At 45.0% G+C, this 26,534-nt stretch overlaps 1 long non-coding RNA gene and 4 other non-coding genes across 6 annotated transcripts in view; 2 read left to right on the forward strand and 3 right to left on the reverse strand.

The window, feature by feature from the left end:
- The window catches only part of LOC122914380, a 61,031-nt gene that overhangs the window by 5,064 nt on the left and 29,433 nt on the right, over positions 1–26,534 (reverse strand). For both annotated transcript variants that reach the window (XR_006385790.1, XR_006385791.1), the window contains exons 4-7: positions 24,346–24,485; positions 23,235–23,344; positions 16,650–16,727; positions 13,976–14,182 (exon numbers count right to left, since the gene is read on the reverse strand). This is a non-coding gene — a long non-coding RNA (uncharacterized LOC122914380). The remainder of the gene's footprint in view (positions 1–13,975; positions 14,183–16,649; positions 16,728–23,234; positions 23,345–24,345; positions 24,486–26,534) is intronic.
- Positions 16,466–16,538, reverse strand: TRNAK-UUU. The gene has a single exon. It is a non-coding gene; the product is annotated as a tRNA-Lys (tRNA).
- Positions 17,748–17,819, reverse strand: TRNAM-CAU. Its single transcript has one exon. It is a non-coding gene; the product is annotated as a tRNA-Met (tRNA).
- On the forward strand, positions 19,935–20,040 carry TRNAL-CAA. The gene is made up of 2 exons: positions 19,935–19,972; positions 19,995–20,040. It is a non-coding gene; the product is annotated as a tRNA-Leu (tRNA).
- Positions 21,000–21,104, forward strand: TRNAL-CAA. Its single transcript has 2 exons — positions 21,000–21,037; positions 21,059–21,104. It is a non-coding gene; the product is annotated as a tRNA-Leu (tRNA).

Below are 26,534 nucleotides of genomic sequence, written 5' to 3' on the forward strand. Positions count from 1 at the left end.
GTCTGAGTGCAGCAGAGCTCACAAGTACTAGAGCAGGGAAGCCGGCTACAGAGAGGGAGCTGAGAAGTGAGTTCTCAGCTTGGGGTTACCTTACACTGTGATGCATGGCACAGTCAGGCCACTGCTCTTTGAGCACGGACCCCACAAGTGGCAGATCCGGGTAGACCCCCCTGGAAGAGCGGTAGGGTTCTGCTGGGTTTGGAGACTCCAAACGGGGTGTGTACCACAGAGGCAAATGCTCAGTCACAGGCCAGGTGAGCCTGAGTGCAGCCAGAAACCAGGCAGATGGGAGGGATTGAGCGCTTTTCTCCAAGAGCGTACGGAGGAGTGGGCCCGGAGCTCCCGGGAGGCTGCCATTTTCAATCCCGTCCTCCAGAGCTCTCTGGAAAGAAAGTGCTCGGGGAACAAAAGTTCTGAGAACAAACCAGAGCAGATTACTTAGCCCATCCCCTGGCAAGGGTGGCCCAATTCTGCCTCGGGCAAAGACATCTGAGAATCACAACAGGCCCCTCCCCCAGAGATCAGCAAGAAATCCAGCCAAGACCAAGCTCACTGATCAAGAAGAACAGCAGACTTCCAGAGGAGGGAAAAGCAAAGCATGGAATTCATGGCTTTCTCCCCAGGATTCTTTAGTTTTGCAAGGTTAATTAAATTTTTTAAATTCTATTTTTTACTTATTCTAATTTTTTAAAAAACTTTGCCTCTTTCCTCTTTTAACATTTATTAACTAGTTTACCTCAACAATACCTTTCTAAAAAAATTCATTATTATAATCATGTTTTATCCTTCATTGTATCTAACTTTATTTTTTGTATACATATAGGGTTTTTTCCTTCTAAAAAAATTTTGGAATACAATTTCTTCTAATAGATCAAAATATACCCTAAATCTAGCAAAGGGCTTTCTTCTAGTCTTGAGCCTGAGCAAATTCTCTCCACTTTCTTTTTCTTTTTCCAACCAACTTATCAATTCCCTTTTTAGAAATTTTTAAAAATTTTTTCATCTTTACAGTCATATTCCGTCACTTCATTGTGTTTACCTTATTTTTGTATATATTTAAGTTTTTCTTTCTTTAAAATTTTGGGAGGTAATTTCTTCTAAGAGACCAAAATACACCAAAATCAAATGGGTGGCTCTGTTCTATTCACCAGTCTAATATATATATATATATATATATATATATATTTAATTTTTTAAAACTTATTTTTACCCTCTTTTTTCTGCCCCCAATTTGGGATCTCTTATGATTTGGTTAACGTACATTTTTCTGGGGTCTTGGCCACCCTTATAGTATTTTATTTATATATTCTTATCTGGATAAAGTGACAAATGGAAAAACTCACCACAGAAAAAACAAGAGGCAGTACCAAAGGCTAGGGACCTAATCAATACGGACATTGGTAATATGTCAGATCTAGATTTCAGAATGATGATTCTCAAGGTGCTAGCTGGGCTCAAAAAAGGCATGGAAAATATTAGAGAAACACTGTCTGGAGAAATAAAAGCCCTTTCTGGAGAAATAAAAGAACTAAAATCTAACCAAGCTGAAATTAAAACATCTGTTACTGAGGGGCAATAAAAAATAGAGGCTCTTACTGCTAGGATAAATGAGGCAGAACAGAGACGTAGTGATAAGACCAAATGATGGAGAATAAAGAAGCTGAGCAAAAGAGAGACAAACAACTTCCGGACCATGAGGGAAGAATTTGAGAGATAAGGGATACCATAAGACGAAACAATATTAGAATAACTGGGATTCCAGAAGAAGAAAGAGATGAGGGGAAGAAGGTATATCGGAATAAATTATTATAGAGAATTTCCCTAATATGGCAAAGGGAACAAGCATCAAAATCCAGGAGCACAGAGAAGCCCCTTCAAAGTCAATAAAAGTAGGTCCACACCCCATCATCTATTAGTAAAACTTACAAGTCTTAGTAACAAAGAGAAAATCCTGAAAGCAGCCCAGGACAAGAAGTCTGTAATGTAAAGTAATGGTAAAAATATTAGATTGGCAGCAGACTTATCCACAGAGACCTGGCAGGCCAGAAGGAACTGACGTGATATATTCAGAGCACTAAATGAGAAAAACATGCAACCAAGAATACTATATCCAGCTAGGCTATCATTGAAAATAGAAGGAGAGATAAAAAGCTTCCAGGACAAACAAAAACTAGAATTTGTAAACAGCAAACCAGCTCTATAGGAAATATTGAAAGGGGTCCTCTAAGCAAAGAGATAGCCTAAAAGTAGTAGACCAGAAAAGAACAGAGACAATATACAGTAACAGTCACCTTACAGGGAATACAATGGCACTAAATTCATATCTTTCAATAGTAACTCTGAATGTAAATGGGCTAAATGCCCCAATGAAAAGACATAAAAAAACAAAACCCACCAATATGCTGTCTACAAGAAACCCTTTTTAGATTCAAAGACACTTCCGGATTTAAAGTGAGGGGGTGGAAAACAATTTACCATGCTAATGGACATCAAAAGAAAGCTGGGGTGGCAATCCTTATATCAGGTAAATTAGATTTTAGGCCAAAGACTATAATAAGAGATGAGGAAGGACACTATATCATACTCAAAGGGTCTGTCCAACAAGAAGATCTAACAATTTTAAATATCTATACTCCTAACATGGGAGCAGCCTACTATATAAACCAATTAATAGCAAAATCAAAGAAACACACGAACAATAACACAATAATAGGAGGGGACTTTAAAACCTCTTCACTGAAATGGACAGATCATCCAAGCAAATGATCAACAAGGAAATAAAGGCCTTAAATGACACACTGGACTAGATAGACATCACAGATATATTCAGAACATTCCACCCCAAAGCAACAGAATATACATTCTTCTCTAGTGCACATGGAACATTCTCCAGAATAGATCACATCCTGGGTCACAAATCAGGTCTCAACTGGTACCAAAGACTGGGATCATTCCCTGCATATTTTCAGACCACAAAGCTCTTAAGCTAAAACTCAATCATAAGAGGAAAGTTGGAAAGAACCCAAATACATGGAGGCTAAAGAGCATCCTATTGAAGAATGAATGGGTCAACCAGGAAATTTAAAGAAGAACTGAAAAAATTCATGGAAACAAATGATAATGAAAACACAATGGTTCAAAATCTGTGGGACACAGCAAAGGCAGTCCTGAGAGGAAAGTATATAGCAATACAAGCCTTTCTCAAGAAACAAGAAAGGTCTCAAATACACAACCAATGCTACACCTAAAGGAGCTAGAGAAAGGACAGAAAAAAAAAAAGCCTAAACCCAGCAGGAGAAGAGAAATAATGAAGATCAGAGCAGAAACCAATGAAATAGAAACCAAACCAAACCAAACAAAAACAGTAGTACAATTCAACAAAACTAGGAGCTGGTTCTTTGAAAGAATTAATAAGATTGGTATACCCCTTGCCGGACTTATCAAAAAGAAAAGAGAAAGGACCCAAAAAAATAAAATCATGAATGAAAGAGAAGAGATCACAACCAACACCAAAGAAATACAAACAACTATAAGAAATATTATGAGCAACTATATGCCAGCAAATTTGACAATCTGGAAGAAATGGATGCATTCCTAGAGACATATAAACTACCAAAACTGAACCAGGAAGAGAGAGAAAACCTGAACAGACCCATGACCAGTAAGGAGGTTGAAGCAGTCATCAAAAATCTCCCAACAAACAAGAGCCCAGGGCCAGATGGCTTTCCAGGGGAGTTCTACCAAACATTTAAAGAAGAATTAACACCTATTCTCCTGAAGCTGTTTAAAAAAATAGAAATAGAAGGAAAACTTCCAAACTCATTTTATGAGGCCAGTATTACCTTGATCCCAAAACCAGACAAAGACCCCATCAAAAAAGAGACTTGCAGATCAATATCCTTGCCTTGATGAACACAGCTGCGAAAATTCTCACCAAAATACTAGCCCATAGGATCCAACAGTACATTAAAAAGATTATTCACCACAACCAAGTGGGATTTATTCCAGGGCTACAAGGTTGGTTCAATATATGCAAATCAATCAATGTGATACAATACATTAATAAAAAAAACAACAAGAACCATATGATACTCTCAATAGATGCTGAAAAAGCATCTGACAAAGTATAGCATCCTTTCTTGATCAAAACTCTTCAAACTGTAGGGATAGAGGGTACATGCCTCAATATCATCAAACCCATCTATGAAAAACCCACAGCGAATATCATTCCCAATGGGGAAAAGCTGAAAACTTTTCTGCTAAGTCAGGAACACGGCAGGGATGTCCATTATCACCACTGCCATTCAACATAGTACTAGAAGTCCTAGCTTTAGCAATCAGACAACAAAGAGAAATTAAAGGCATCCAAATCAGCAAATAAGAAGTCAAACTATCACTCTTTGCAGATGATATGATACTTTATGTGGAAAACCCAAAAGACTCCACTCCAAATCTGCTAGAACTTGTACAGGAATTCAGTAAAGTGTCAGGATATAAAATCAGTGCACAGAAATCAGTTGCATTTCTATACACCAACAACAAGACAGAAGAAAGAGAAATTAAAAAGTCAATACCATTTATAATTGCACCCAAAACCATAAGATACCTAGGAATAAACCTAACCAAAGAGGCAAAGACTCTGTACTCAGAAAACTATAAAGTACTCAAAAAAGAAATTGAGGAAGACACAAAGAAGTCGAAAAACATTCCATGCTCACAGATTAGAAGAACAAATTTTGTGAAAATGCCTATGCTACCTAAAGCAATCTACATGTTTAATGTAATCCCTATCAAAATACCATCAATCTTTTCCAAAGAAATGGAACAAATAATCCTAAAATTTATATGGAACCAGAAAAGACCTTGAATAGCCAAAGGAATGTTGAAAAAGAAAGCCAGAGTTGGTGGCATCACAATTCCAGACTCCAAGCTCTATTACAAAGCTGTCATCATCAAGACAGTATGGTACTGGCACAAAAACAGACATATAGATCAATGGAACAGAATAGAAAGCCCAGAAATAGACCCTCAACTATATGGTCAACTAATCTTTCAAAAAGCAGGAAAGAATGTCCAATGGAAAAAAGACAGTCTCTTCAACAAATGATGTTGGGAAAATTGGACAGCCACATGCACAGAAATGACACTGGACCGTTTCCTTACACCATATACTAAAATAGACTCAAAATGGATGAAAGACCTCAATGTGAGAAAGGAATCCATCAAAATCCTTGAGGAGAACATAAGCAGCAACCTCTTCGACCTCAGCCACAGCAACTTCTTCCTAGAAACATTGCCAAAGGCAAGGGAAGCAAGGGCAAAAATGAGCTACTGGGACTTCATCAAGATCAAAAGCTTTTGCACAGCAAAGGAAACAGTTAACAAAACCAAAAGATGACTGACAGAATGGGAGAAGATATTTGCAAATGACATATCAGATAAAGGGCTAGTACCCAAAATCTGTAAAGAACTTATCAAACTCCACACCCAAAGAAAAAATAATCCAATCAAGAAATGGGCAGAGGACATGAACAGACATTTCTGCAAAGAAGACATCCAGATGGCCAACAGACACATGAAAAAGTGCTCAACATCACTCAGCATCAGGGAAATACAAATCAAAACCACAATGAGATCCCACCTCAGACCAGTCAGAATGGCTAAAATTAACAAGTCAGGAAACGACAGATGCTGGTGAGGCTGCAGAGAAAGGGGAACCCTCCTACACGGTTGGTGGGAATGCAAGCAGGTAAAGCCACTCTGGAAAACAGCATGGAGGATCCTCAAAAAGTTGAAAATAGAGCTACCCTACGACCCAGGAATTGCACTACAGGGTATTTACCCTAAAGATACAAATGTAGTGACCCCAAGGGGCACATGCACCTGAATGTTTATAGCAGCAATGTCCACAATAGCCAAACTATGGAAAGAACCTCGATGTCCATCAACAGATGAATGGATAAAGACGATGTGGTATATATACACAATGGAATACTATGCAGACATCAAAAGAAATGAAACCTTGTCATTTGTGACAACATGGGTGGAACTAGAGGGTATTATACTGAACGAAATAAGTCAATCAGAGAAAGGCAATTATCATACGATCTCCCTGACATGAGGAATTTTAGAGGCAGAGTGGGGTGTTTGTGGGGTAGGGAAGGAAAAAATGAAACAAGATGGGATCAGAAGGACGACAAACCATAAGAGACTCACAAAACAAACAGGGTTGCGGGGGGAGGGGGATATGGAGAGGATGGTTGGGTTATGGACATTGGGGAAGGTATGTGCTATGGGGAGTGCTGTGAAATGTGTAAGCCTGATGATTCACAGACCTGTACCCCTAGGGCTAACAATGCATTATACGTTAATTAAAAAACAAACAAACAACAACAAAAAAACCCTGAGTGCTCTGTCCACATGAAGAGATCCCCAAATGCTTCCAAAATAGAAAAGCAAAGTACCATCATTCCTTTGGAAAGAGGGGAAATTAGAAGGATCCAGTCCCCACATCTAATCACACTGGCCCCCGTTCACTGAGAACCGAAGCCAAGGAGATGACGAAGCTACTGCAGGAGATGGTGCCCACAGCTGAAAGGGAAGGGTCGAAATTAACTGGCTACGCTGTCCCTCTTCTGCTCTGATCTCCCACCAGTGCATTTTATTCACTATCCTAAACTGCAGACAGGTGGGAAGTTGGTTTGGGAAATGCAGCCTGAGGAGTGGAGCCCTCTTGATATAAAGTAGTGCAGAAGTAGGGGTTGGAAAGATGAGGAACCACGGATAAGTGAGGGCCACCTCATGAGAATGTGCATTGGAACAGCAGAGGTTGGAAAGACTGGTGAAATACGACCCAGAAATGCTACAAGGTTCTAGAAAGCTTTGACAGGTTTGTGCGTATGAAATGAAATTTCTTTTAATCAAATTATCACTTAGAATGAAAACACAAGGGGCGCCTGGGTGGCTCAGTGGGTTAAGCCGCTGCCTTCGGCTCAGGTCATGATCTCAGGGTCCTGGGATCGAGTCCCGCATCGGGCTCTCTGCTCGGCAGGGAGCCTGCTTCCCTCCCTCTCTCTCTGCCTGCCTCTCCATCTACTTGTGATTTCTCTCTGTCAAATAAATAAATAAAATCTTTAAAAAAAAAAAAGAATGAAAACACAAGTTACACTGAGAAAGGTTAACTGCAATTCAAATAACTGAATTGCAAGAAACTGAAGAGAAAAAGAAAAAAATGTATCAAGAACTCCCACATATGAAAAAGTCAAGCACATCAACCCAGTCAAATAAATAAGTAAGCCAGAATTCAGGAGACCATTAAAATGTATAAATCCAAACATATGTAGAGATGTTCCAACCTCACTGTGACACAAAACTTGTAAGCCATTCCTCAATAAACTTCTTTCCACTTGATAGGATAAAAATTTAATGGACAAAAATAACAATAGTTGGAGAGGATTTGAATAAACAGTATCCCTTTATACACAGCTCAAAGAGACCATGATGGTTAATTTCAAGTGTTACTTTGCCTGGATCACACGGTACCCGGATATTTGGCTAAAGATTGTTTCTAGGTGTGTCTGTGAGGGTGTTTTTGGATGAAATTAGCACTTGAATGAGCAGATTCACTAAGGCCTTTTGCCCTTGACAGTGTGGATGAGCACCATTCAAGCCCTTGAGAATCTCAGCAGAACACAAAGACAGAGAAAGAATTCAGCCCCTCCTGCCTGTTGGCTCAAGCTAGAAACATGGATCTTCTTCTGCCTTTGGCACTCCTGGTTCTCAGGCCCTTGGAGTCAGATTGAATTACAAGGGGCAGAATGTTGTGGACTGAATGTTTGCAAACCACAAATTCACGTTGAAATCTTGATCTCCAATGTGATGTTACTGGGAGGTGGGTCCTTGGAGAGATGATTATGTTATGAGTTAGTCCCTACTGAATAGGATTAGTGCCCTTTACAGGGAGCTCTCCTGTCCTTCTGCCCTATAAGGACTCAGGGAGAAGACAGTGGCTTATGAACCAGGAAGCTCTCATCAGACCCTTGATGTCAGACATTCCAGTCTCTAAAACTGAGAAGTAAATTTCTGTTTATAAGCCACTGAATCTATGATCATTTGTCCTGGTGGCCCTGTTTTGGAAACTGGACTGGATCCTGATGGAAGAACCAAGCGACACTTGGGAGATTTTGGAGGATTAGAAGTTTATTTAATAAGGGCAGGCTCAGAGGAGACTATTCTCCAAAGGTCTGAGTCCTGAGCATGAGCAGGGATGGGAATTTATACCCTTCTACTTCCACATACTTGGTACTTTTGGCATGTGCGGAAAACAGGGTAGGAAAGAAGAACCTGCAAGGGCTTTGAGACAGGGACTGGTTTGCTGGTTTGGTCGGCCATCTTAGAGTACAGTTTTTCCCTATCATTCCCCTCTTTGATGCCCCTTTAAATGCCTAGTTTAGAGGGCATCGTTATCATCTATTACGATGGCCGTGCAAGCCGAGTATTTGGACAGTGAGTGGTTTGCCCAGTGACAGTGTTTTCTATGAACTTAGCAATCCATCTTAAGGTTCCTAAGGCTGCCCAATAAGCAATAACAATAACAAGTTTCTGGGAGAAAGTCCAGTCAGAAGGAGCAGCAATGTAAAGTCCAACTCCTGAGGTGAGGGAGTTGGTGTCATGGCGACAATAGCCAGGGACCACGGTGAACAGATGTCCATCAGTCAGTGGGGTCTCATTGAAGATGGAGCTGGGGCAGGTCTGTAGGATCTGGCTGGGCTTTCCACTGTGTGATTCATCCAACTGGTGAGGGCCTGAGAAACCTAAGACCCTGAAGGTGGTAGGGGTGGTTAGAACAACAGTGTAGGGCCCTGTCCACCATGGTTTGAGGGGTCCATTCTAAAGCTTCTCAGGAGATGCACCTTCAAGTTTTTCCAGGGCTTGGTGGTGTTGGGACACTTCTCTGTTTCCAATACGTTCACGGTCTCCTCTAAGCCTACTTACTACGGGGTGGGGGGTGGCCTGCCATAGAGTCTTTGAGGTGAATTATAGCTGCAGCAATCTTTTACATCCAGTTGGCTAGAATAAACAGTACCAATGACCCCAAACTTTATGCTCTATAGAAGTGCGACATTCAGGTCCAGGCATAAGGGTGGCTGGATTTAAAGTCTGACAGGTTTTAGGGATTATTTCAGGCATATCTATCAGTGTAGCCTGGTATTTAATAAGTTGACATCCATTGACGGCCTTTGGTTTCTAAGACACTTTGGACCTGATGTGAAGTCATTACAGTCAGGGGCTGTCCCATAGGGAACTTTGAGGCTCTTTTTACCAGGAGCACTGTTGTATGCTTAGAAAGCCTTTGTTTATAATTGTATCTCAATAGAGGTGACTTCTAGGATAAATATAACTCAAAAATACCATTAAGATCTTTGTTTGAGGTATTAACATTCTAATTACAAAAGATCAGTGGCAAGTGGGAGAAAACTTGTCTCAGGAGGTAAGGTTACCCCAAGTGCATTACTCAACCAATCATAAAGAAAGTGGTATTATCCTTTATCTCCACAAGTCCATAGTTAACCCTATGGAGTAGGGTATGCTCTGGCTTTCAGGGAATGATTTCATTATCCCCGTCACACAGAATTGGTCAAGGTGATAACTTACACAATTGTTGGGGAATCAGTCCCATTTTCCAGTTGTTTAATCACGTGCCATGGGGTCCTGTTATTATTATCCCCACAGAATAATAAGCAAGAAGATTGTTTATGTATGAGTTACTCTGGTAATTTCTCTGAAGTTTACCTCAAGTTGTCTAGCTGAGGTAAACCACAAACATTTAGAGACAATCAAATGTAGAATTCAACATTCACAAATGTGCATATTATTTAAACAATTTTTCTCTCTAAAATAACCTTCATTTCCAGAGATAGCCAAATCAAGACTAATTTACTTGAGACACAAATCCAGTCTAACCAACCTCACCTAATTATTTACATAAGCTCAGCAAGAACAGTGAGTGATCATATAGATCTTTTAGAATCTGTTTTGCTGGAACTTTATAAGAATCTCTAGGTTGAACGTTTAGTAGCCTCTCCAGGCCAGAAGCCAAGCCATGTCCCAAGCCATGTACTTGCCATCAGACATGCCTGCAATAACTCTTAAGATTTGGGCAAGTTCCTCTTCATGAGGTCCCCAAATATCCTGAGGTTCCTGTACCTGCCAGGAAGTGACATTCTTTACTCACCTGGTGAGGCTGCTGGGAACTCTGTAAGCAAGGTATCAGGCCAACAGTTCTAAGGGGCTTTATGACTCCAGTTTCACAAAGTCAACCTTAGCTCCTTAAAGCTGTCTGGTCATACCTGAATCTATGTATGTCTTTCTCAAATATGACATTCCAGTCAAAGTCTTGGTAAAATAACCCATGTTTCCAATGTCCTGTTGCAAGAATAACAGATTCTTACTGAACTTATGAAAATGACTAGGATTGCCATGGAAGAAGGAATACTTACTGAGACCTTTCGCAGGGTTTCAGAGGGTTCAGATAGAGAGAAAAGTTGAATGCTTTAATTTGCTTACAAATGATTATTTTATCATGTTTCTGTAGGTCATAGAAATCTTACATTTCCTTAATCAGGAAGAGTGAACATTAAGGAACCAACAATGTTTTTCAAACAAGGATCACAAAACTGTAATCATCTTTTTAGTTCATTTAGTCCCATGTTACTGATTCTTGTTCAGTGTGAATGCAGCTTCTTAGTTCTGGAAGTTCTTACTGATTTCAGTTTTAGGATTTTTAATATACTGAATACCTGTATCTGTCCTAAAAGTTCTTTATACGAATCTCTTTGAAGGTATAACTCACTTTACAAGACAGTTAAAATAATTATAAATGACAAGCTCAGAAAAGACGTGGTTAATGATCTGATAGGAGAGTTCACTATGATATGATTAGACAAGGAAACTCAGGTATTCTGTGATACATAACACTTCAACAGCCAGAACCAGAACATTAAATACCAAACAAACAAGCCTAATTAGTCAACAAGACTTTGTTAATGACTTAAATGTTAGGGAAGTTTGTTAAAACTTAGAAAGTTTTAAAGCGCATGCCTACATAGCATTAGGGATGTTAAAGACCTGATAAATTCAAGACACAGAAACTGGTTTTTCTAAATAGGCAGAGAGAAAACAACTATTTACATTTTCTTATCAAGAGCAGACCAACAATTGAGAATACTTTGTCTTTTTGAAAAGAGAGAAAACCAACTTTCTACACCAGTGTCTTTTTAAAATTCATTTCAATCTTAGTCCATCCTGACCACACCTAAAATTCATTTCCAAAGATATCTCATCACAAACCTTCTACAACTTTCCTTTGTATTCAGGTTTTGTCCCAAGCCATTTCTTTCCAAACAACTATCTCATTTAGGACAAAATTACCTTCTCTTACCTTTAACAAAATGCATGCCCATTCCTTATCTTTCTTACGTTATCTCCTACTTTTCCACATAAAGGGTTGATTCCCTTATTTCCATCAGGCTTAGTTACAGTTAGCAGAATTTTGCCCTCTTTAGAAACCTTAATCTCCGGTGAAGACTAAGGAGTAACCAATTGTGAACTGTTAAACCAGATTCTTAAATGGCAAATCTATGAATGAGTTAAGCACAAAAAATGTTTACCAACAGATTTAAATATCCTTAGTTCTTTGCAGTAAGCCAAAAGGACAAATCTATGTCCAGTAATCAATGCTTTAGCACTTTATCCCATTTGGAAAAGACTTAGATCTCTAACAAATTTAATTCCATTTGTCATCCAACCAAAACTTTAATGTTGAACAATTACCCATGAAATTACCCAACAATTACCACTTTAACAATTACCCATGAAAACTTTAATGAGACAATTGACCATTTTAGTCATCTTTTTACTAACAACCCAACAGAGGTAACATGAGGTTATTTGACCTTCAGTAAACCTTGACAGAATAAAAGTTTCACGTTTACCACTGATAATTTAAAAGACACATCTGGGAGCACCTGGGTGGCTCAGTGGGTTAAGCCTCTGCCTTTGGCTTAGGTCGTGATCTCAGGGTCCTGGGATTGAGCCCCGCATCTGGCTCTCTGCTCGGCACGGTGCCCTCTCTGCCTGTCCTATCCCTACTTTTGATCTCTCTCTGTCAAATAAATAAATAAAATCTTAAAAAAAAAAAAAGACACATCTGTCTGAACTAAACCAACAAACTTAGTTTAAATGCTGAATTATGTTCCACCAGGATCTTCCGCATGGTCAATTTTCACCTGAGACACGTGGGGAAATCTGGAGGGGGTGGTGTTAGGTCCTGGGGGTGCTCTTCTTGCTCCCTGACAGTGAAGGGAGGAGTCGTGGTGCTTCAGGCACTGAGCATGGTCTTAAAAGCCAGTAATGCAGGCCACACCCAAGGTAGTGCAGAAACAGGAAAACAGGGATGGGAAGGCAGAAGAGACAAAGTGCGGGCGGAGAAAAGTTTCTGGGTTCAGGAGACCATTAGTTCCAGAGAGGCAGATGCCATGTTTTCCCGCCAACAAGGGGGTGGGGGGATAGACAATCCATACTGGGCCAGAGAGGACAGGGAATTTCCCCAAAACAAAGGAGTTTTGGCAGCTGCTTGGAAATATTCCTTAAAGTTCCCATCCTGAAGGACACGTGGGATCGTGACCTGAGTAGAAGGCACATACTTTGCCAACTGAGCCACCCAGGTGTCCCCCCCACCACCCGCCACTTTCTCTTAAAGGTAGATACGAGAGCTCCTGTTATTTTACATCCTGTTTGTCTGGATCAAGTTTCCTGTGGGCTGTCAGAGTTGCTAAATCGGGTATCTCCCCACACATGCTACTTACAAGAAGCAGGAACACTGTCTTCCTGCAGCTCAGCTTTAGGCTCTGGATCAAAGGAGGACTGTGGTCCCCATACTTTCCGATGGGTTCATCTTTGTCCAGAGCTCATCTGCCGCCCCTGATGGTCCCGGGCAGGGCCTTCCTGATAGCTTTTGCTTCCTTACAGGCTTTGGGTTCTTTTACTAGGGTTACAAACATTCTACTTTGGTCCTTCCTATTAGCACAGAATCAGACCTATGCGGGCAGAGTTTGGGCTATCTGAAGCCAAGAATCAATATATGGAAATTGGTCAGGGTGTCTGGGAATCCTGGCCATAATTTTGTAAATGACCTGGACACTGGGTAGGTCTTAGGGCACACTTGGAGGGCCAGTTGACCCCAAAGGTGGCCCATTCCAATTCACATAATGTGCCTAATTTTCCAGATGTTTTGATATCATAGTCTCCTGAGAATTGCTTCTTAAAATTTTGAGTGTTCAGTCTAAGACCGTTTGTTTTGAAGAGCCTCCACCATGATGAGCAGGGAAGCTCCCTCGGCCATCCTGTGTGTTCCATCCCTGTGCCACTGGCATGAAGACTAATGAAGGGTGGGTGCCCCTCCGAAGGAGAGACCACTTAGATGCCCCCCAGTCTGCCATCCCAGAGGATACCTGGGTGCCTCTTAGCCTTAGCGAGTCTGTATGAACCCCAGACTGGCACCCCAAAGGGGCTCGCCTTAGACCCTATGAGGTCACCACAGAAGGAGGTTAGGGCCACTCGGGCTCTGTAGGCTTCTGGGGACCTAAGGGTGCCCGCTGGTGGAGCCACAGAATCAGTCCGCCCGACAAGCCAGGTCAAAGTGCACATTCACTCACGAATTCACACCGAAGTTATTACAGTTCCTCCCCCCAGGAGGCCTGGACCAGTGGAACTCCTTCCGGAAATTCCTTCCCATCCCCCTTACGGGCGAGGTGTTCCTGACCTGAAGGACCCGCCCCCTCGGAGGCCCTACCTGTGAGACCTCTAAGAGGTCTCCGGGAGGTGGTCTGTCTTCCCTTCCACCCTCAGGGGTGGGCCTGCTGGGTCCTGGGGCCCCAGGCCTCACCGGAATCCGACGTCGCGACCAGGTCCTCACCTGCCAAGTCTCCTTCGAGTCCGCGTGGGAACAGCGGGCCGGCCGGAGGCGCCCGGGCGGGAAACTGCCGGAAATGAGCCAGGGCGCGGGAAACTGCCGGAAATCAGCCAGGGTGCTGGAAACTGCCGGAAATGAGCTAGGCACGCCTTCTCCTTTACGACCTCCGGCGGTGCCCCAAGCCGGTGCAACCCAGCGCTCTTGGGTTTCCTGGTCAGGGAACCAAGTGTTACGGAACCTGCCCTGGATCCTGACGGATCCTGACGGAAGAACCAAGTGGCTCTCGGAGACGCTGGAGGATCACAGGTTTATTTAACACTGGTGGGCTCAGAGGAGACGGTTCTCCACAGGTGTGAGCCCCGAGCACAAGCAGGGAGGGGATTTATACCCTTCTACATCGCATACTTGGTACTTTTGGGGTAGGATAGACGAACCTGGAAGGGCTTTGAGACAGGGACTGGAATTCCCTTGCTGTCGTGGTTGGACAGCTTAGAGTACAATTTTTCCCTGTCACCCCCAATGGCCCAAGACAGGGGCATACCTTTTTACAACTTTGGGAAAAACAGTTTGTCATCACCTCAACTAGTTAAACATTTACATGACCTAGCAAATCAGCAATTTGTCTTCTAGGAAGGTACTCACAAGATATACCTGCACACTTTGCTTTCTTGAGCTTTGCTTTACTGTTTTTATTGTTCCTTACAAACTGCAGGTTTGCGGCACCCCTGCACTGAGCAAGTTTGCTAGCGCCATTTTCCGAATGGCATTCGCTTACTTCGTGTCCCCGAGTCACACTTCGGTAATTCTGATGATATTTCAAATGCTTTCATTATTATTATATGTGTGGTGGTGATCTGGATCAGTGATCTTTGATGTTACTGTTGTAACCGTTTTGGGGTGCCATGAACTGCCCAAACCAGAGAGTGAACGTAATTCATAAATGTTGTATATATTCTGACCATTCTACCGGCTGGCTGTTCCCCATCCCTCTCCCTCTCCTTGGGCCTTTGTATTCCCTGATACACACCGATATTGAAAGTAGGCCAATTAGTAACTCTACAATGGCTTCTAATTGTTCAAGTGAAAAGGAGGAATGGCGTGTCTCTCTCTTTAAATCAAAAGCTAGAAGGGGTCAAGTGAGGAAGGCATGTTGAAAGCCGAGACAGCGGAAAGCCAGGTCTCTTGTGCCAAACAGTTGGCAAGCGGTGAAAAAAAAGGAAAAGTTCTTGAAGAAAATTAAAAGTGTTATTCCAGTGAATACACGAATGATAAGAAAATGAAACAGCATTATTGCCGATACGGAGAAAGTTTGAGTTGTTTGGACAGAAGATCAAACCAGCCACATCCAGAGCTGGAGCCTCATCCAGAGAAAGGCTTTGAGTCTCCAATTCTAGGAATGTTGTTCCTGAACTATTTATCAAAAAGTCTATCATTGCACCCATGGTTTGAAATACATTCTTTATCATATACTAAATGTCCTTATGTGATTTGGTTTATTTCTGGACTTTGTATTTTCTTGCACGGAGTTATTTGTCTATTCATTTGTGGATACCACAATTTGATATATTTACATATCTGAAAATATTTACATTTCAAGAAATGTGATAAACTAAAAACAGCTGACAAATTGGGGGGAGGAGGAGAGGAGGAAGGGGTATTTGCAATACATATCACCGATAAAGTGTTACCTATATCTCTTTGCATAGTTTTGACTTCTAGAATGTTATCTTTCATGTGCGTACAAAATTAATAAGTAAGATAAACAAGGACAGGGTAGAGATTCAAAAAGGCACACACCTGATTATTTCAAATTAATAATGTAACAGCAAAGAAGGAGAGAACTAACACAATGAACTTAAGTGCAGTATTTATACTTCATATCATCAGGCTAAAAGCATAAAGAATTAGAAAAACTGAATTCACAGCCTCCTGGTTTAACACTCTGCCCACAGAAACCATGCACTAGGAGCCCAGGATCGGGGTCTTTAACCATAATCCAAATCTCTGGATAACAACAGAAACTTTTTAATGTAAAGACAAAAAAGACAGCTAAGACCATTTCAAAATGTGTTTGCATATTATGGCTTTTACAAGCAGGGGCTTTTTAAGATGCCACACATTTTCTATATAGGAAGAGTCAATCCAAACTGTGGGAACAGACTGGACAGAGTCACTGCTTTCTGAAATTCTTGTCAGTTTCCCCCAAATTGCTCCCCTGCCACTCCAAGAGTAACGAATCAGGTCAAGGGAACTTTAAAATGGCCGTCTTGGTAATTCCAACACTTGTGTCTTCTTTTTACATTATGTGCTTTTCCAATTCCTCTTGGCAACTCGGGCCCAAATTTCAGTTTTTATTGGGTAGAGGTAATTAATGAAACACTAGAACATAAACCTCTTCAAGGATATGCCTTTGGTCTGGCTGTTACCCACTCTAGAGATGTTCTACATGAGCTCTACTTACATAGACTTAACTGAAGTAAAAGTACCAAGGACCACCTGAACAGGGACTTAAACCCTGGACCCTCAGATTAAAAGTCTGATGCTCTACCGACTGAGCTACCCAGGCCCCCAGAAAAGTTTAATTCACTATGTGAAACAACTAAGAGATCCAAGAAGTGCTAACTAAGTTCATGGTTTCAGAAATTACCAGCCTCTTCCAGGTGCAAGGGTCACACACCTCAGCTCTGCAGTACATCTGAGCTTGATGGCACTGAGCATTGCAATTCTTTCTTCCACAATTATCGGGCGGTATTTACTGCAGGAGGAGTGACAGGAAAGTGGCTCAGAACTCGGTGGGATCCACTGGGGAAGGAATGAGTATTCCTGCAAGTGAGGATTGCAGATAGAGCCCTTGGAGCCAGCCTCCAAGGGTTCGCAAGTCCCTCACCAGCTCACCAGCTCACCGGGAGGAAGAGGTGTCCCTTCCACCAGTGGCTTCTGTAAGTGGGAAGAACTTCAGGAGAGCCAAAGCTTGCGTAGAGATGTAAGTTGTGGCACAAGGCAGGAGGTTCACTTCCTGTCCTTTCCAACCGTGTTTTCTTTTGGAGTTGGAGGGTTCTGGGACGTTAGTGGCAGAGCCTCTAAAAGTGACAAAAGTGACACCCTCTCCTGAGAGGGGCTTCTGTCCAGAAAACTAACCCCCTGGGAAACCCACCGCTATGCAATTCCGTCCTTGTCATTCCTCATCTTTCCTCCACGCTCCTTTCCTTCACCCTCTCCCTGTGTCCCTGCCCCCCCCCACCTGCCCACTCTCCCCTTTGCCAATTGCGCCATTTTTGCACCCACTCGTCCGGCCTTCCACTGCAGTGAACCCTATAATGCGCCGGCCCTCACCACCCACGCACGGGAGTCCACTCGGGTACACTGGCTCTATTTTTTAGCTCCACGTTTGATCTTGAGCTACAACCTAGTAAAAGGCAGGAAGGACCAAGCAGATGAAAAGGCGTCCGGCTTCTCTCACTGCAGATCTTTGCTCGCTCGTGAGACACGGTAGGCCCACTGCAGAGGCAAAGAAGCAGGGGTAGAGTCAGTGCATATGGGCAGTAGATAAGATGGTGCGTTGTTTCCCAAAGTGTTGTGAGCTTTAAAAACGTGAATACAGACACAATTTTGATAATGAGTGAGTTTCAACAAGAAGGAGAACAAGAAATGTAAAGAATAGTGTCACGATCATGAATGTTTAGGACTTGGTTTCCTCGGCCTGGTGTTCCGTGGGAATTTTGGAGCTTGAGAGAGTAAAGCGTGCCGAATTCGCGTTGCGAGGAATAAAACACTGTAGCAGAGGATGGTTTCGATCCATCGACCTCTGGGTTATGGGCCCAGCACGCTTCCGCTGCGCCACTCTGCTGACTGCTGTAAGTGCTTCTCTGATTCCCACAAATTTGGAAGTGCCTTAGTACAGTCATCCCTGACCGTCAATTTCCCCTTTTCCTCTTGCGCACCCGCCTCCTCTCCAACCGTCTCCCACTCTGGGTGTACCCCACGTTGCCTTCTCAAACGCGCCGCCTACAAGAAGTCTCTAGGACTTCTGCGCCTGTGCAATCTTCTCAAGAAAAACCAGAACCTGAACGGAAGCCCTTTCTCGGGAGCTCGGTGTTCGCCCGTTCGGGCTTCCCACACGGATTTCCAGGGATGGGTTCCAAACTGAGATCGCGCGCGCCTACTCCAGAGCACTCCGCCGCTCCGCCACCCCACCGGGACGAGAGCTTGGGGGCAGAGCCTGGGTGCGGGGCTCCAGAGCAGCGCCCGGCCGGGGCGGGGCGGGGCGGGGAGGGGCGGGGCGGGGGGAGGGCCGGGCAGAGGGTGGAACAAGGGCTGAGAGGAGGGCCAGGCAGAGGGAGGGACAGGAGGAGGGCCGGGCGAGGGATGGTGGAGCGGGGCGAGGGCCGGGCGGAGGAGGGGCAGGCGGGGGCGGGGGCGGAGCTCCTAGCGGCGGGTCACTGTCCCCATCAGGCGGGCGCCCGGGGGCGGAGCGGCGGCAGGGGAGGAACTGCAAGCGATGCTTGTAGAACGGTCTCTCGCAAGGTTACAGGGAAGTGGGGACGGCAGGAATCTCGCGGGAGGCTCGGCGCCCTCCTCCCCTGCAGTGGGACGTGCTGCCTACAGGAAATCTCGATTTCTAGTCTGCACGCTGAGTAGGTGCGTGTGAGAGAGTCTGTGCGTGTGTTGTGACCACCTGATCTGTGGACCGTGGAGCGGAAAACAGAGGCTCGGGGCGCTTTCTAGTTATGTCCGTGGACCCACTTTTGTCACCGAAGCCTGGTTCTTCCGGACAAAGAATCCCGCAAAGCTGTTTTTAAGGCTTTTCCATCTCCTCCTTTCTTAGCTAACACCCTTTGCCTGCGCCTTCCTTCTTGTCCCTCTCAGAGACTGTCTCACAGTGGAAGGTGGAAACTCTTCCACCTTCCAAGGATGCTCGGAGACCATAGTTGAGAAGCTATCTCTTCTGCAAAAGTAGCTGAAGCCTCCTCTCAGTTCCTGAAGGTAGTTTCTTTTTTCCCACCAGGGACTTGGCCTTACAGCTATCACAGCCCAAGGTGAGTTTACCTTGCTGGAATCTTTGCTCACACCAGAGCCCATGGCCACCTGCTGCTTACTTACTCAAAACCAGACTTCTCTCCTTTCGGCTTCATGGTTATGTGTCATATTCTTTTGTATGATTCGGATTGCTCTAAAGTTTAAAAAGAAAAAAAGTCTTGAACATAGAAGGTGCTTGCTACCGTAGAGGTAAATTTTTTAAATGGATTTTTGCAAAGACAGGTTATCAATACTCCATACTTCTTAAGGAACCAGAAATCATTCTTCTCCAAGGGCAGAGAGAACCCCAGTTTCTTGAGATGAGCCTGGCCACCAATATTCCGAAAACAGAGGTGTGATGTTTATTGCATGAACTCCAGCCTTGGGAAATTCTAGTTGATTCCTTTCTGAGCTGTTCTTTCCTTCTCAATTTTCCCTCTGAAATCTTTAGACCACTATTCCACTCTTTTTCATTACCTCTGCTACAGAACCTGCAGAATTTGTGTTAATCTCCTAAGACAGAAGCCATGGGGTCATGACTTCCCGAGGATGGTGTCACACCCAGTGACCTCCCAGATGCGGGAGAGTCTGTGAACCTCAGGGAGAGCCCCTTAGACGGCGGTCGCCACGCGGTGCGGATCAAATCTGCATTCCCAGCGCCCCACGCCTAAGGCTGGTCCTGCAAGTCGCGGCCAGGAGGATTCGGGGGGCAGCGGGAGAAAGACCTCCAGAGAGGCGTGGGCGCCTGGATTTCAGAGCTGCGTTCATCCCGTCGCCAGCTCGCCGCTTCCCCGCAGAACTCGTCCTGTCCCATCTTCGGGTTTTGCAGGTCGTGCTGAATGCTCGTTCGCTCCTGCACCTGCTGGAAATAGCTCTCCGCTCCCTTCCTGGATGGAAGGTCTTTGGTCACTGACAGTTGTTACTTCGCACAGCTCCAGCGTGTCGTGTCAGGATGGCCGAGTGGTCTAAGGCGCCAGACTCAAGCACCTGCTTCCCGCTCTGGGACTTCTGGTCTCCGCATGGAGGCGTGGGTTCGAATCCCACTTCTGACAAGGCTCATTTTTGTTCTTGCCATACTCCTCAAATATTTTGCCCTCTTAGTCCTAGGTTTCTCTTCTTCCCGATCGAGACTCCTCCCACTCTCCCCGTGGGCGCAGCCCCATTTCGTTCCTCGCGCGAGGGCAGCCCCCTCCGTTACTCCGTCCTCCCCCTCCCCCAACATCTCAGAGCCACCGGTGACCCCTCTTCCTAGAGAGAAGGCGGCAGCGATTTTCCTGAGAAGGTCATGCCTTGCTCTGCCATCCTGGTGACCTTAAGGAAGCCTGGGAACTTGTCTTAAAAACAAGCAAAACAAAAACGAAACAAAGATGGAAGGGAACCAGAAGGACCTTCTTCTCCTGGGGGAGACGTGCAACCAGGTTCTGTGGTCTGTAGGAGGAAAATGCATAAAAGGCAAACCTTCTGTTTCAGAGGAGCTGCTGTCGGGCCCCCGCCCCGGCGGGTGATGTAGCTGAAAGGCCCCTGGGGGCTCTAGAGAAAGGGGGGACCGGATTATCCCTCGGCGCCCGAGCGACCCCGCGGGGCAGGAGGCTCCCGACCCGTGTGGGGAAGTGAAAGACGACGAGTGGCTGCGGCTGGTGGCCTCATTGTCGGGGACAGGAGGAACGCCTCGAAATGCCCTGAACGGGTCTCTCAACGACCCCCTGCGTCCAGGCACTGGTGCGCCGAGCCGGGCCTGCAGGATGCGGGTCGGATCACGAAGATAGCGGTGGCCTGCAGGCAGGTTCCAGGCCAGGTCCCAGGCGGGGTCGCTGCGAGGCCCGAGGTCGGGCTGCGGGGAGGGGCGCCGGCTCCCTGGTCTCCAGGTCTGCAGGAGAGGCTCGGGTCCGCGCGGATCGCGCGCTCCTCGGTCTTTGCGCTTCTCCGTCGGAGTTCGGGTTTCCCGCTTCGGCCGCGAGTCCCGGGGAGAGCCAAAGCTGAAGTAGGAAACTGAAGCAAGTCACGGCGCAGTGTCAGGATGGCCGAGTGGTCTAAGGCGCCAGACTCAAGCACAGCTTCCCGCCCTGGGACTTCTGGTCTCCGCATGGAGGCGTGGGTTCGAATCCCACTTCTGACACTCTCTGCTTTTTTCTCCCTGAACACCCAACCCTCCATGAGGGAAAAGACCCATAATGGTCACAAGCTAACAGAGAATTTGTTACTGGGAAATCCTACTTGTGTCCTTAAGACTGGAAAGCAGGCAGGAATCAGAAAGACCTTGAAGAAAAGGATACTGCGAAGTCCTGAAGACAGCTCTGTCCGGTTTCCCTGGTCCCAAGTCAGGGATGTTCAAAGGAGAGTGAGGAAAAATGCTACTAGAAGCTGGAGAAGGGGCACCTGGCTGGTTCAACCGGTAGAATATGCTCTTGATCTGGAGGCTGTGAGTTCCAGCCCCATGTTTGGTATAGAGATTACTCAAAAATAAAATCTTTAAAAAAAAAAAAAAGCCGGAGGAAGGGAGGGCCCTGCTATCTAAAGTCCAATGGCAGGAGGTTGAGCAACACTGTTCCTGTGCTAATGTGAAAAGTAGGACATGGACCTAATGAATTTAGGGATTCATCCAAGGAAGTGTCCGGGCAATGTTTTGAAGGTGTCACCTTGCTTATCCTAGATGCCTAGATGGTAACATGAGTCACGAGACAGATAAACAAAAGAAAGAAACATTCATTATAAAGGAACCAGGACTTGCTGGAAATCCAGTAAGAAGACTGTCCCTTTGCCTGGGTAGTTCAGTCTGTTAAGCTTGTCTTCGGCTTAGATCATGATTCCAGGATTTTGGGATCCAGTTCCCCATCCGGCTCCTTGCTCAACAGGGAGCCTGCTTCTGCCTCTGTCTGATGTTCTCCCTGCTTGTGCTCGCTCTGACAAATAAATAAAATCTTTAAAAAAAAAAAAAAAAAAAAGACTGTCCCTCATTGCCAGCCTCTCCAGATGACAGACAACACCACAATTAAGAAAAGCCTTCTGGGAAAACATCAGGAAAACACGGTCTAAAGATGAAGCTAAGAATGCAACTGTAAAACCTTTGGTCAGATCCCTGAAGGATGCCAGGCGACACCTCGGCCATCATGGGATTCAGAAATTACATATATATGTACCAAAACCCATGTAGTACTGTGTCAAGCCCTTGATTTGGGGGTTATTTGTTATGCAGCCATAGTAATTTAGGCAATAGTAATGGCAAATATAATCATTTTATAATTAAAGGAACAAGCAAAAAAGGGACAGAGAAGAAATTCAAATAATGGCACTCAAGTTTCAAACCAGACTCTGAGAGGTTGTATTCGCCTGTATTTGACAGTCTATATTGTATTCCATTCCGGGGTCAGCAAACCACCACACTGGCCAAATCCCACCCATTGCCCATGTTCGCAGGGGCTGTGAGCTCAAATGTTCCATTTTAAGACGATTGAAATGATCAATCACGCGAAAATTCCCATTTCAGTGTCATGAATAAAGAGCTGTAAGAACACAGCCACAGGTACTTGCTTATCTGTTTTCTAGGACTGTGGAGGAGCTTAGTTGTGACAGAGACTACGTGCCCGCAGAGCTGAAAATATTTACTACCTGGCCCTTCATGGCAAGAGCTTGCCAGCTCTTACTCTAACCCATTCTGAGTGCACCGATAACTCTGGGTTCTTCGTTCTTCCAGAGGAAGGTTAGAGCTTCAGTTTCTTTTCAGGTGGTTTTGCTCATGTCTTATCAGTGGAGTGCCCCAACTCCAGCTTCCTGGGTTAACAATTTCTCTCTATTCTAGACTAGCTGCCGCTCATGGAGATGCATGTCCCCGAGTGGGGTGGGGTGCGGTATAAATTTGGGGTGAGGGGTTTGTGGAAGGCAGAGATCTAGCCACGTTTCTTCCATCAGCCTTATGCTGGAGGCCCCATCACCTTCTCTGCACTGGGGTGCCCTTTATTCCTTTTCTTTACCCGAGAGGGATCTGTCTATCTCCAGATGTCCCATTCACGTGGGCTAGATGGGCCTTGGGTGCTGGTGGTCTGTTCTGCCTCTTCCTGGAACCAGCACAAAATGTCTCACTTATGGAAATCCTGACATTCTTGTCAATGAATTTCTCTCCCATGCCCTTTGGACTTGTTTTCAGTTATCTGTGCCTAGCTAGAAATGTGTTTGTGCCTTCTCAGCTCCTCCTACCTCCTTCTCATCCTTCAAAAGAGGAGACAAGAGCATTTGTCTTGCTAAGTCTTACCTGTCAGGGATGGTGAAGGCCAGCCACAGCTAGAGCAGTAACAGCCACACTAGGTTTCAGTCATTAGGAGAGACATTATGGATTCCAGCTGAGTCCCGTTGGCCAGAAACCTGCCTCCAAAAGGAGTTATTACAAAATCAGGATTTTCTCCTTGCTTCATGTATGAACTCAGCCCAATGGAATAGCTGTATCAATAGCTATTGATCTGTATCAATACCTGTATACAATAGCTGTATCAATAGCTATTGATCAATAGCTAGTACCAATAGCTCTATCCATCAGCCCAAGGTGATACACACGTGTGTGGCTACAGTCAGTGGATATTCTGTTTGAGGGCAAATAACTAGGAGGGAAAACTGTGGGCAGAGCCACTCAAAGTGTGGTTGGCGACCAGCACAATCCATAAATGTTTGGAACCAGTCTGCTCTGTTTCAAGATATGGAATTTTCGCCAGAGGTAAGTCAACTGTATCACCAAGCATCTTGTTTCGTTCTGCTGATGATTTACTTGTAGTGAAGTTGCATTTAATTATATCCTGGAGCAAGCTTACCTTTCTGTGGGCCAGTAGCTGATGTTTCCCAACTGGCAACTTGCACATTGCTGGTATTGCCGGAGAATCCCAACATTCAAGCACAGGGTAACATGGTGCATTTTAAAAGGGTGACACAAGGATGCTTGGAGGGCTCAGCTGGTTAAGCATCTGCCTTCAGCTCAGGTCATGATCCTGGGGTCCTGGGGTCCTGGGGTCCTGGGATCGGTCCCTGCATTGGGCTTCTTGCGCAGCAGGGAGCCTGCTTCTCCCTTTGCCTGCCACTCCCCCTGCCTGTGTGCTCTATCTCTGGCAAATAAATAAATTCTTTAAAAAAATTTTTTTAAATAAAAGGGTAATTCATTTGGCTCACATCATCAGAATGAGTTTTCCAAAACATTATTTATATTGATCATAAGACTCTCCAAGAGAAACAGACTTGTTTACCCCTCCAGCAGGACTAATAGAGCCAGGAAATACGTCTACACTGCAGCCTTCATTGGCGGTTTGGAAGGAACTGAGCTATTGCTGCAACCAGAAGTCCCACATTTTTTCCAGAACCAGATGCCTCCTAAGACTTACCTGACCACAGAGCTGCCTTGCCCATGCCAGGCTCCCTGGGACGCATCTGCTAGAAAGAAGCTGTACTTCATGCCTTCTTCCTCACTTCATGGCAGGCAGTGGCAACCAGATCCATATTCCTCCTCACGATGGCTGTGCTCCTGACATGGGATGCCAAAAATTGTTTAGAAATACATATTACTTATCAGCTGCTCAAGCTTCAACCTGTCTATGATCCAAGGTTTATACAAGATGGAAAGTCATGACTCAACCAACCCCACACTAACCCCATCACTGCAGTTACAATAGCAGGGGCTGAGCATTCGCTATTTTCTCCCTGCTTTTGGGCCCTGGAAGGCAGCATCATTTGGGCTTTCTTGCCCCCTAGCTCCTGTCTGGACTCAGCCAATAGAAGGCACTAGCAGATGGGAAGTGGTAAGAAGAGGAGAACAGTTGAGATTCCTGATGTCCCCTCTTGAATGTAACCCTAAATTTGGAGATCGATCCAACGGGTGTTCTGAAAACCCTTCCTAAAATAAATTCCAATTGGGCAAAGATTTCCTACATTGGAAGGATGTGGAAATTAATAAAACAGTAGGGAAAATTTCATTGTCTAAGTTAGCATCACTGAGTCAAAGGGCCAGGTCCAACAGAGACTGAATTCTGGATCATTTGGGTCTTCAAATCACAGTTATCATAGGTAAGGCTAAACTGAATATAGAGAAATATTACTTAGCATCATCTTATGATACATGATACATGATGTATGGATATATAGTACCTTAGTGTGGTGTTTGTAAGTGGAAAGCCCGACCAAAATTCAGAGTCACAACCAGAGACTCAGGCCTGGGGGAGGAGTGGCTCTAGGCTTCTTTGGGAATTTCACCCACAGATTTGGTGGTTTGGTGGGAACAGGTGGTTACCCTCTCCTACTTCCTGTCCTTCCTGTCTCCCTGCTAACTGCATTCTCTTTTTCATTTCCGGTGTTCTTGCCACCCCTCCCCTCTTTTTAAAGAGCCTTTGCAGAGCTGCAAAAGCACTTGCAATTTAACTGCATCTGTAGGTAACATAGCCTGTCACAGGCTATGTCACCTGGTAGAGATTTGAGTGCTAGACAGTCTCAACTACCGAGGACTCGGGTGAACCAGAGAAGTGTCTCCACAAGCCCCCGCCTGTCATTGCTCCACATGTTAGTAAACACTATGCTGAATGAATGCATTCAAGGATCAGAAGCCGTTGTCTCTGTGGGTAGAGGAAGAAAGAGAGCCCACTGAGATCACACTTAAGATCATTAAAACACAAAACACCAAAAAAAAAAAAAAAAAAAAAAAAAAAAAAGGTCCAAGTGATTCCTCTGAACCCTAACAGACCCGAATTTCACTGAAGTTATACATTTTCTGTAGGTGCTAGAAACAGGAGGTGAACAGGGTATCTAAATATGGGATAAAATCTGAAAAAAAAAAAAAACTGCAAACTGGCACTCCTTGGGCCTGCAATCCCCTTCTTCTCTGATACCCGGGTGATGACGATGAGTTTCGGGAGGTAGGGTCCCTTATTGCACAGATGAATTTAGGATTTTGGAGAACTGGAACACACTGGCTCCTCCGGGATGCGGGAGGGGGTTTTTAATCCTAGGAAGTTCAGGAAAGCGTGATGAGTAAGTGATAAGACTGACATCCCCTTCACGGCCCTCACTCTCAACTTCATTAATACGACCATTCCTTCGTTTGCTTGGTTTTCCTATCATGCGCGTCTGTGACACTCCGGGTCACAAGGGCATTGTCGTGCCTGTGTGTGACCGCGGTTGTTTTGGCCTGTGGGTCCTCTGCGGAGCGGGCCTCCGGGCTCTGGCCGGATCGCGTCGCCTGCCCTGGGCAGCACGTGAACGTGTTCGGAGTCGGGGCCCACGCCGCCGTGCATCTATTTTTCGGAGTGTCTTTCCTGAGCGGCGGGTATGCGCCCGTAGTCGGGGTGCTCGGGTCTGTGTTGAAGATAGCTGCAGTTTCCTCGGAAGCCGGCGCCCGGCCCTGGAGGCGGAGAGGAAGGCCCTGCTTGTTGGTTCTGAGACACCTGTGGCGGACTCGGGTCCGGAGGCCTGCGAGATCCTGCGCCGTTTCCGTCCCTACCCCCGCCTCCCTGCTATGCCCGGTCGCGCGTCCGGGCCGAGTCCCCAGACAGCCTTTATGACGTGACAACTGTCACGGAGGACA

Source organism: Neovison vison, chromosome 1 (genome assembly GCF_020171115.1).
Source record: "Neovison vison isolate M4711 chromosome 1, ASM_NN_V1, whole genome shotgun sequence".
Lineage (NCBI taxonomy): Eukaryota > Metazoa > Chordata > Mammalia > Carnivora > Mustelidae > Neogale > Neogale vison.